The sequence below is a fragment of the Paroedura picta genome, chromosome 6, assembly GCF_049243985.1.
Source record: "Paroedura picta isolate Pp20150507F chromosome 6, Ppicta_v3.0, whole genome shotgun sequence".
NCBI lineage: Eukaryota > Metazoa > Chordata > Lepidosauria > Squamata > Gekkonidae > Paroedura > Paroedura picta.
The window spans coordinates 73,031,889-73,042,075 of NC_135374.1; positions in this window are offsets into that span (position 1 = coordinate 73,031,889).

Here is a 10,187-nt window from a genome sequence, read left to right on the forward strand (position 1 = left end):
CAGAAATGTAGACAGATTTTTAAGTGAAGAAACTGTTGTAGTGCAAATGGCATAATTTTGAAGTCCTATATCAATCTCTAATCACGTTTCCCAAACTCTTTCATTAAAAAGTCAGTGTAACAAATTAAATCTAATGATAAAAGCCATCATCCACTTATGAAAAGTAGATTCATTATCATCTGCCTCCATTTCTGAAAAGCTGATGGCTCATAACATTAAAAAAAGAATTTAGTTCTGTGTCTTAAATACTATGCATTTTCTTCCAAATAAACAAAACAGTGGATATCTTTTGACAGCCCTTCTGCTGTCAAGAATATTTTGTGCACTCAATATACATGTCAAGGATTTTCAGTTTTTACATACGTTTCAGAAACTGGAGCACTGCAATTGACAAATAAGTGAGTGTCAACAAATTTTATTTATGCAAATCTAGCAACAAATGTGATCCAATACTTAAGATGTAAAGCTATTCATCATTACTGGGGTGATTTATGCTGAGTTGACTTTTCTGATTTAGATGTCTTGAAGGGTCTCAGGTGTGCATAATACTACTGGGAATATAACCTGCAAGGAGAGTATTTTTTTAATATTCATACTGTATGTGTAGATAAACAGCAATGAAAGACTTCTTGCATAACCATGATCATTAACCTAATCAGGCTCATTGTAAGTCAAAGTGATGCAAATCACTGTAAAAATTTTGTCAAAAGCCGTTAATGTACAGAAATAATATCCAAGATTCAAAGGGGGAATAGATATAGCTGGAAAGTTTGCAGGAGTAGATACAACTAATAGATCACTTACAAAAGTGTAATTCTATTGATGCTTTTAGATTACCTGAAGAGGCTGCCTCATATGCAAACAGATGTGAAATTACATGACAGTACTTAGGATCCGGTTTGTCCAATTCATTTCTATTTGAATACTCTGCCTTTGAAAGACTTCTTCCATCTTCCATCTTAATATAAAACTGTGTTTATTAGTGCTCCAAAAACTAACTACAGGCTACCAAAAGTGTTATAAATCAAACAGGTACAACCAATAAAAATTAGGAAATAAATAACATTTTAAAGTTTGGGGGGCTTATAAATCAGTGTTATCATATTGCACACATACCCTATCACATGAAAGTAATGAATTCAAGGAAAACCAGAATGCTTCTCCATTCAGCCAATCAAGTATAGAACCGTGGATTCCTCAATGTGGACTCAGAAGAAAAAAGGAAATCGCGAGGCACAGTGATATAGTAGTCTTCTCTATCTTTATAGGTGAAAAGGTTCTAACATAAAGTCATAAAGAGTCAACCAAAACGGGATCCTAGGTTAAGTGACCCGCTTTCTGTTGTATCTTCGTCAGTGGTTCCTCTTCCAATATACTGTCATAGTAGTAGTCGTAGTATCACATTGGCAAAATGCTCATAATCGTCTGGGGATTTCATAAAGTGCCCCTTTCTCCATTCAGCCAGCCTTCCCAACAAAAATGATTTGGAACTGAAAAATAATCCATTAAGCATGCTCAGCAATTAACGTTCCAGGGGTTTAATTTGTGATCATTATTTCTGAATTTGTCATCATTATTAAGTACTTAATAAACATTCCATCAGAATATATTACTTTCTGCGTAGTTAAAAATCTTACTGATTTACAGTATCTGACAATACATCTAACTAAGCTTGATTAACCTCACCGAAAAAATAACTGTGGTACAGGAAAAGCATTTTCAGATTCTGTTTGGGCCTAAGAGTTTATGATTGCCCACAGATGGTATGATGGTAACTAAATAAATTACTGGTGTTGACTGAGAGATAAGCAAGTGGGAGATATGCTGGTGTGTCTACAGATTATCCAGTGCCAAGTGAAGAGCAACACTGTTGGTTGGTTGGTATTCTGCTGCCCCACCCAGTTTGTTCCACATCCCCATTGTCAGCATAGTGGCTTTGCCTAACTGCAACAACAACAAAAATCATAGATTCAAATGGGTAGCTGTGTTGGTCTGAAGTAGCACAACAAAAATTGAGTCCAATAGCACTTTTAAGACCAAGGCATGAGCTTTTGAGTGCAGGCACTCTTCCTCAGACTAAATGAACTAGCCAGCAACTAGTCTCTTGTAATTATGTCTTTTCACAAATGGGAAAGTGTCTGCCATTAATTACCAACATGGACAGTTTTATTTCTCCAATGTTTTTTGTGAACTGAACTCAAAATGACTCATGAGCTGTTTTAGCAAAGAAATATCATATAGCATTATATGGCTTAATTTGGATATTATGACACAGTTTACTAATTTGCCACAATTTATTTTGCCTTATAGCTCTAAACTTATGATGGTTGTTCATTTAGTCTGAGGAAGAGTGCATGCATTCGAAAACTCACACCTTGAATAAAACTTTGTTGGTCTTAAAGGTCCTATTGGACTCAATTTTTGTTAAACAAAAAATCATAGTAATTGAAAACATGGTTACTAGCCCAACCTATTGAGACACCTTACATGGTGTCTCAATAGGTTGGGCTAGTAAGAAAAACATAGACCCTGTAATTTCAAACTGGAACAAGATTTAAAAGACTAAAAAACCCCACAAAACTGTGAAGAATCATAAGCAGAAATTATAGCCCAAAGAGAGATAGACAGTACTGTAATAAAATATGGACAGTATTATAATAAAACTGATTATATGTTAGCAAAGTACATGCAAATACAATTGAATTACAGTTTTCATTTTACCTCTCTGGATACTCTCCCACCTATTCTGGTTTCAAGATAAGTAATCAACTTTGTCAGGATTTCTTAGCCAGGGTTTTGTGGGGTTTCTTCACAGCTCTGGAAGGGTTTCACAAACGGGTGGGGTTCCATGGATGGCAAAAGTCACAAACAAGGAAATACTACAGTGTATAAAACCTGATATATCATGAGTAAGCAAAATCACAAAACTCTGGCTCACTTACTTTGGCCGTATCGTACAATCCAACTCAAAGGAGAAAGCATTGTGCTAGGATTGATCAGTAGAAAAAGGAAACCAGGCCAACAAAGAATGTGGTGGTTAAATATAATCAAAATGGACATTGACTAAAACATTACAAAGCTAAAAGAAGTGGTGCAAGATCAGAAATCATGGTGGCAGTTGTGCCATAGGATCGCCAAGGGTCAGACTCGACTGAATGGCTAACATTTATTGGATGATATGGCAGACTCAATACGGGGTGGTTTGCCAGTGCCTTCCCCAGTCATTACCGTTTACCCCCCAGCAAGCTGGGTACTCATTTTACCGACCTCGGAAGGATGGAAGGCTGAGTCAACCTTGAGCCGGCTGCTGGGATTGAACTCCCAACCTCATGAGCAAAGCTTTCAGGCGGCTGCCTTACCATGACTGGGGAAGGCACTGGCAAACCACCCCGTATTGAGTCTGCCATGAAAACGCTAGAGGGCGTCACCCCAAGGGTCAGACATGACTCGGTGCTTGCACAGGGGATACCTTTACCTTTACCTTTAAGAACTGTGACCCTTGCTCAAACATAACAGACATGATTTGTGCTCATAATTTTGCTCCATTTGGCCCCACATTCTTTGCACTTCTTAAGAAATGACATCCTACCCATTATAATGAAGTAAGCCTGTCAGAATAATTGAGGGACGTCATTCACTATGGCTTGTTCGTATGTCCTCTCCCTACAGTGGCAAAGAGAGTACATGACCCTTTGGGCAGGAAAGGCTATGTTGAAGATGGAGGGGGGCACTCTTGGACTCTTGAAACTTCTCTATATAGTTTGCTAGCTCCTCTCCATGGCTGGCCTGTGAAAGTGTAGTCGCTCATATGGGACTGCACAGAAGCCACAAAGATGGACATGACAGTAATTAACCCCCTAAATGCAGCATAGCGCTTATGCATGGAGAACTGCAAAACAAAATGATTCATTCAGCTGTAGTTGTGAATGCTTTTAGGCCTACATGAAGGTAACCTGGACCCTGGGTATTCTAGATGCATGAAATTCCATTGTGCTGTACTTCTCTTTACAGTCCACCCTGATGTGTGAGGTGTGTGTTCTGGTCTAACCCTTCTGATTTGCTGATGGCATCTTGCTGATCAAGGGGAGCTTTGCCTTCTTTCTAGCAGCATGTATCAATATTTTAAACTTCCATTTTGATTAAGAACTCACACATTTTGGCATTCTCACCATCAATGAATTAATGACATTGGGTCAATTATGCCCACTCAGCCTAACTGACTTTACAGGGTGGTTGTGAACCTCAAAATAGAGGAGAAAGAGACAAGCTGCTTTGAGTCCCCATTGGTGAAAAGGGTGGGGGTATAAATGAAGTAAATAATCAATTCAGAGAAAGATATAGAGAAAGACATGCCTGGTAGTGTTCCAGCCCTCCCTTTGATCTGTCTTAATACATAAGGCCTGCTTGAATATATCATCTTCTTACTCTGTGACATGTATACATCCCCTTGTAGTAATAGCTTTTCTGTAAAGCAAATGGACAGAGCCACTCAACAATTTGAATATGCTTAGGATTGCAACCCTAGAAATTCTACATAATGACAGCATAATTTTAATTGCAGTGAAATTGCATTTTATTGCAGTTAAAAGGGACAATTGTGAAGCATTTACAATGAAAGAATGACATATACTGTAAATACAATTCCAATGCAAGTTACAGAAAATGAAGAATCTTTATTTACTTGGAACAGTTTAAAAAGTTATTAATGTTCTTCCACACTCCAGCCACTTAAAATCAGAGTTGGAAGGGGTTTCCTGGGTCATCTAGTCCAACCCCCTGCAGAATGCAGGAAACTCACAACTTGATCAAATTCATATCATGCTGACATATTAAACTGTAACATTGGTTGTTGAAGCCCAGTATTATTGACTAACTGGCAGTTACTTCCCCAGGGGGTGGGGGCCTTTGCAGCTCATCTACCTGGATCACCACCACCCCTGCATATATCAGGGACTGAACCAGAGACCTCCATGAAAACTATTCTGTGCCCCTCTCAAGTTACCGTGAGCCAATTTTTTGAGCCAATGCAACAAAAGGACCCTCTTTCAGATAATCAGTTCTAAAAAACTTTAAAATACCACTGAATATTAAGGAAATTTAGAAGAATATTGCATGTCACAATTCTCAAATTATTTCACTGTAATGTTAAAACAAACTAGTCCTTAAATCAAGGTAAGGCCTACTCCAGAGTTAAGCAGTTTATAAATGGCAGCTACAGCACAATTTTAATGAGAAAAGTAACTTAGCAATGTAGCATTCGAACTAATTTCAGCTTTAAAGGCAATGAGGGCAAGCACAGTACCCCAGCCCTACATTCACAAATAATGATACAAGTGAGAGGGAGGCTTTAGATGTTGGTGAAAGGTGATCATAAGACCTCTTCTCACCAGTCAAGAATTGGCACAGCAAAGAAAATGTGAAACAATGGGTGGTGTGTTGGTGGGTGGGGGGCACAAATCCTGCACTACCTCATTGCAGCTGAAACTTCATGTAACCACTGTTTCCACTTTATCAGGCTTTCTCAACAGGGGTTTCATGAAGCCTTGGGATTTCTTGATGGCCCTGGAATGGTCTCCTGAATGAGTGGGAGTTAATGGGTCTGGAAGGGGTGAGGGCCGCTAGGTGGGTGTGTACACTGCTATGCTTCCCAACCATATCTGGCACAATTGTGCCACTTCTGGGTTTCTCGAAAACTGAAAAATGTTTCAGGGGTTTCTCAATGGTAAAAAAGTTGAAAAAGGCTGCACTATACTTTGGATAAATCTACATGCCTGGAGAAGCTATTGTCTGTATGTCTCCCAGACAACATATGTCTGCCCCCACTATCCCATTTATCCACCCTCAGGTGATAATTTCTACAGTCCTCTCCTAACAGCAAATTCTCAAATTCAGGAAGAGTAGCAGTGTGGCACATCACCCCACAAGTCAGTTTCCTAGAATATTTTAGAATTGAACATATCCCCAGGCAGAAGAGAGCAAGGGTGGTGTTGCATTTAGAATATCAGACAAGAACCAATGAGGCCCAGGTTCAAAATACTGCTTATTATGGAAGCTCAACATATGACCTTGGGTCAGGCACACACTTTCTGTTGATCCAGCTCACAAGGTATTTGTGAGAACAATGAAGGAACTACTGTATGTGCCATCTTTGGATCCTTGGAGAAAGAGTAATGGATGGATATGCCCTAAAGTTGTAGAGTATGACTATAGCAGTAATGTTATAATGATCCTGCCACGAATGGAAGGGCAATCAGTTACAGCTAGTGCTTTGGCATGTTTCCCTGTGTGCTGTTTTAATAAAGGATTCTAGATACCATTGGGTTCTTGAGCTAGCCTCATGCACAGCGGCAGACTAATTGTGCTTAACAGTGCACCAGAGAATCAATGAGTTTAGTGCTGACAGGTGTTAGAAGGGGGGGGGGGGGGCTGAGCTTGAGAATCCTGTACCATTGCTTATTGTCAGTCTACCACCTTAGAGAAGCATAATTTCCAAATGGGTTTACATCAGGCAACAGATACCAAAGCATGACTACACTGACAATATTACAGGCTCTGTAGTGAGAAGCTTGAAGAATCAGTTATTGCTCTACTGACTGATAAACATTTAAGGCATCCTTTGTCATTCAAATGTTAGCAATATAATAGTCAGAATATTATACACAATGCTTACAAAAGGGTGCTTTTCATGCTGATGTGGCAGGGTCCAATTCTGTAGTTGAGGCCAAATGGCTTTTCTATTTGTTGAAAATACTTTGGAGTGTATTTTAAATCCCTTTGCAATAGCTCCGTTTCCTGGCTCCTCCAGAACAGGAACAAATCCATAGCAAGCTTCCCAATGAAAATAAGACCAAGGGAGTTCAGATTTACCCAGCACCAGCAATAACGCCATTAATGCTTGTGTAGCTTCTAAAAGAAGCATCCCTGACATAATCAAGCGATTCATTTTCTGCTTCCAAAGACAGACTCTTCAAGTCCACATTTAGAATGCACTGCAATCTACAGTCCCTTTCAAACAGTAAATATACATATAAAAATACCAAGCCTCATTCTCTATTCCTCGAAGTACAGGAATGAATCTCCTTTGGGTTCAATGTAGCTTGATTGTACAGTAATATTCTGGAAGTGCACTAACTCCATTTCTATGGCTATTCTTTTTCAAGGAAAGAGTTCACTGGGGTCTCTTGTTTTAGGCTTGGAGTACAAACTCATGAAGTTAGCTTTTGCTCACCACTGGTTACTTAGCTTGAGGTCAGCCATGAAATCACCTTTCTCTCAAATTTAAATGGGCATAAGCTTACAAAAATCAGCAGACAGCTTTGCCAACAGAGGGGGAGGGGATTCAATTATAAACCATAGTAGACTGCTTAACTGAAGCACAGAGGGAGTGGCAGCAGTCAGCATCTGATACACTCTTTGGGGAGTGTCGTTACAGGAGCGAAATGGAATGGGCTGCAGTGTTCCCTTCTTGTTTGCAGGCTTGTCTGGAACTCAGCACTGGTACATCAACAACTCAGGAGACTCCTGGGACAGCAAGGACCCCAGGCATCATTTTTGATCTACCGGTGCAAGTATGTACACCTCTGACAGAAGAAAGGCCGATCCTCTTACACATATCTACAGTTCCTTATCAAAAGTTCCTGAATAAAGCAAGTAGCCATGAGGTTATTTTGTGGATTATTTACTGTGGGTGCGCGCATACACACACACACACACACGCACAAGTGTTTACAAATGGACATTCTCATAATGGGCAGAAACAAGCAGTGTGTTCTCTTTAGGGATCACTATTTGAACCATTGCTATTAAATTTATTCATAAATAATCTGTAATTGGGAAAGAGCAGTAAAGTTACTGCACCTGAAGTCAATACAAAAACTTTCAAGAATGTGAAAACCAAAGTCAATGCAAAATACTTGTACAAGGATCTCTCTAAACTGGTAACAATGTGGTAAGGATCGGTTTAAACACAAAGCAATGCAAACTGGTGCAACTTTCTACTATACTGGTAAATTATTAATTGGAGCAAGTGATCAGAAAAATCTCTAGGACTGTGGTGGACAGCTCAGTGAAAACATGAGTGAAAATGTTAATGTGCAGTAACAGAGAAAAAGGCAAATTAGTAGATAAAAGACTGAAATGGCCAGTATCATAAAGCCCTTGTACAGATTGAAGGTGGTCACATTTTGCAATACTGTTACAGTGCTACTTGCTATACCTAAAAAATAAATAAATGTAAAGCTGGAAAATGTGAGGAATAACCAAATTATTAAGGGGTCAGAGCACCTTCCCTACAAGGAGGGATTTAAGTTTTTGTGAAATTTGGTTTAGGACAAGGTTTATAGTAAAATTCAGCACAGCAACTGAACTTGTCAGAAATAACTTGTCTCCCATGATATTAGAACTTGTAGGCACCCAATGAAAATGATAGACAGTAAATTCAGGATGAACAACAGATAATAAGGTAAAGGTAAAGGTATCCCCTGTGCAAGCACCGAGTCATGTCTGACTCTTGGGGTGACGCCCTCTAGCGTTTTCATGGCAGACTCAATACGGGGTGGTTTGCCAGTGCCTTCCCCAGTCATTACCGTTTACCCCCCAGCAAGCTGGGTACTCATTTTACCGACCTCGGAAGGATGGAAGGCTGAGTCAACCTTGAGCCGGCTGCTGGGATTGAACTCCCAGCCTCATGGGCAAAGCTTTCAGACGGCTGCCTTACCACTCTGCGCCACAGATAATACTGTTCCACAAATTCCAGATTAATTGCTTTAAACCATATGGCAGAGGTAGTGCACCTTTGAATGCAAGGTCTTTGGACCTTATTTGTCTTTCAGGACATTTTTTTCTGGTTAGGGCAGGTAAATTGGCATGAACTTTCCAGCAGTTCATGGGGGTTCCTGAAATGATACAGTTCCAGACGGTTTCCACTCAAGCAAAATATTTACCAGTCCAAAGCAACTTGGGGGGGGGGAATTTTCCAGTCTTGAAAGCACCAGTAAGCTCCCTGTGCCTTTGATATGTGTAGTTTACACTTTTGCACCTGTGCCTAACATTTTCCCCAAAAGCACTTCCCTGTGGGTATCTTCCTTGGAGGGGGGGAGGCATAACTCAGACCCCCGAAGTCCAACATACACATAACTTGGGAGTATATGTAGAGGAAAATCCCTGCTAGTTTGATGTCTCTGGCTTCATCAGGGACTGTTCTGTACATTCCTGAACCTGCACCTGTCAAAATGACTAGCAGTCATTTCTCCTGACTTTCCGGGGTGCACCCTCTTTGGAGGTCATAACTCACTCCATAGATCCAATTCTCACCAAAATCGGAAAGCAGGTAGAGAAGAGTTGGCTTTAGATCCCCGTAGAATTTGTTGTCTCTAGAATGCCAGGTGAGGTTCTGCTGCTTCACAAATCAAACCAGACCATTTGGTGGCTAAATGTTTGTGATGGTTTGTGGTCCACAAACTGAGCACACCATGAATCACAACTCAAACTGTACTTTTCCAGTTCATGCCTGTCCTGTTGTTGGCTACTTTTTTATTATGATTATTATTAAACTCATACCTTGCACCATAAAACAAATATTGCATTGTTGGGTACTGTGGGAAACAGGACATTGGACCTTTGCTCTAATCCAGCAGTACATTTTTATGCTAAGGACTATTTTGTCTCTTTAATTAAGGGGAAGTTGTATTGCACTGATGATATAACAGGAATGATTGCCTTGAAATTAGCACTTTCCGGTACAGTTCTGCCTTACTTGCCATAAACAGAATGCAGTGGTAACTGCACAAGTTCAAGCTCCTCCATTATTACACTAGTTGCTGAGGCAATGTATGTGGAGGTGGGTGACACTCAAAAGCACTATTTAAATGCAAAATGCTATTATTATTATTTGGTGCTTTTTTTAACCACATCAAGTTTTTAAGAAAGGTGTAGAACAAAAAAAATCACATCTTTGGAAGATTGCCTTTCTTTTGGATTAAGTCAATTAGTGTCAAATCAGACCTAATACCAAGTTCCATGTTCTTTTCCATCTGCCCCCTCCCTGTCTTAAAATTTATGGACAAGTCTCCCCCCCCATCTCAGTTTTTCAAATAGAATAAATTGGAGATATTTGGAATCAGTTAAATAAACTACAAAATATTTTCTCTTCTGGATCCTTTTTAAAACAAGGGCTTACTCATTCAAAA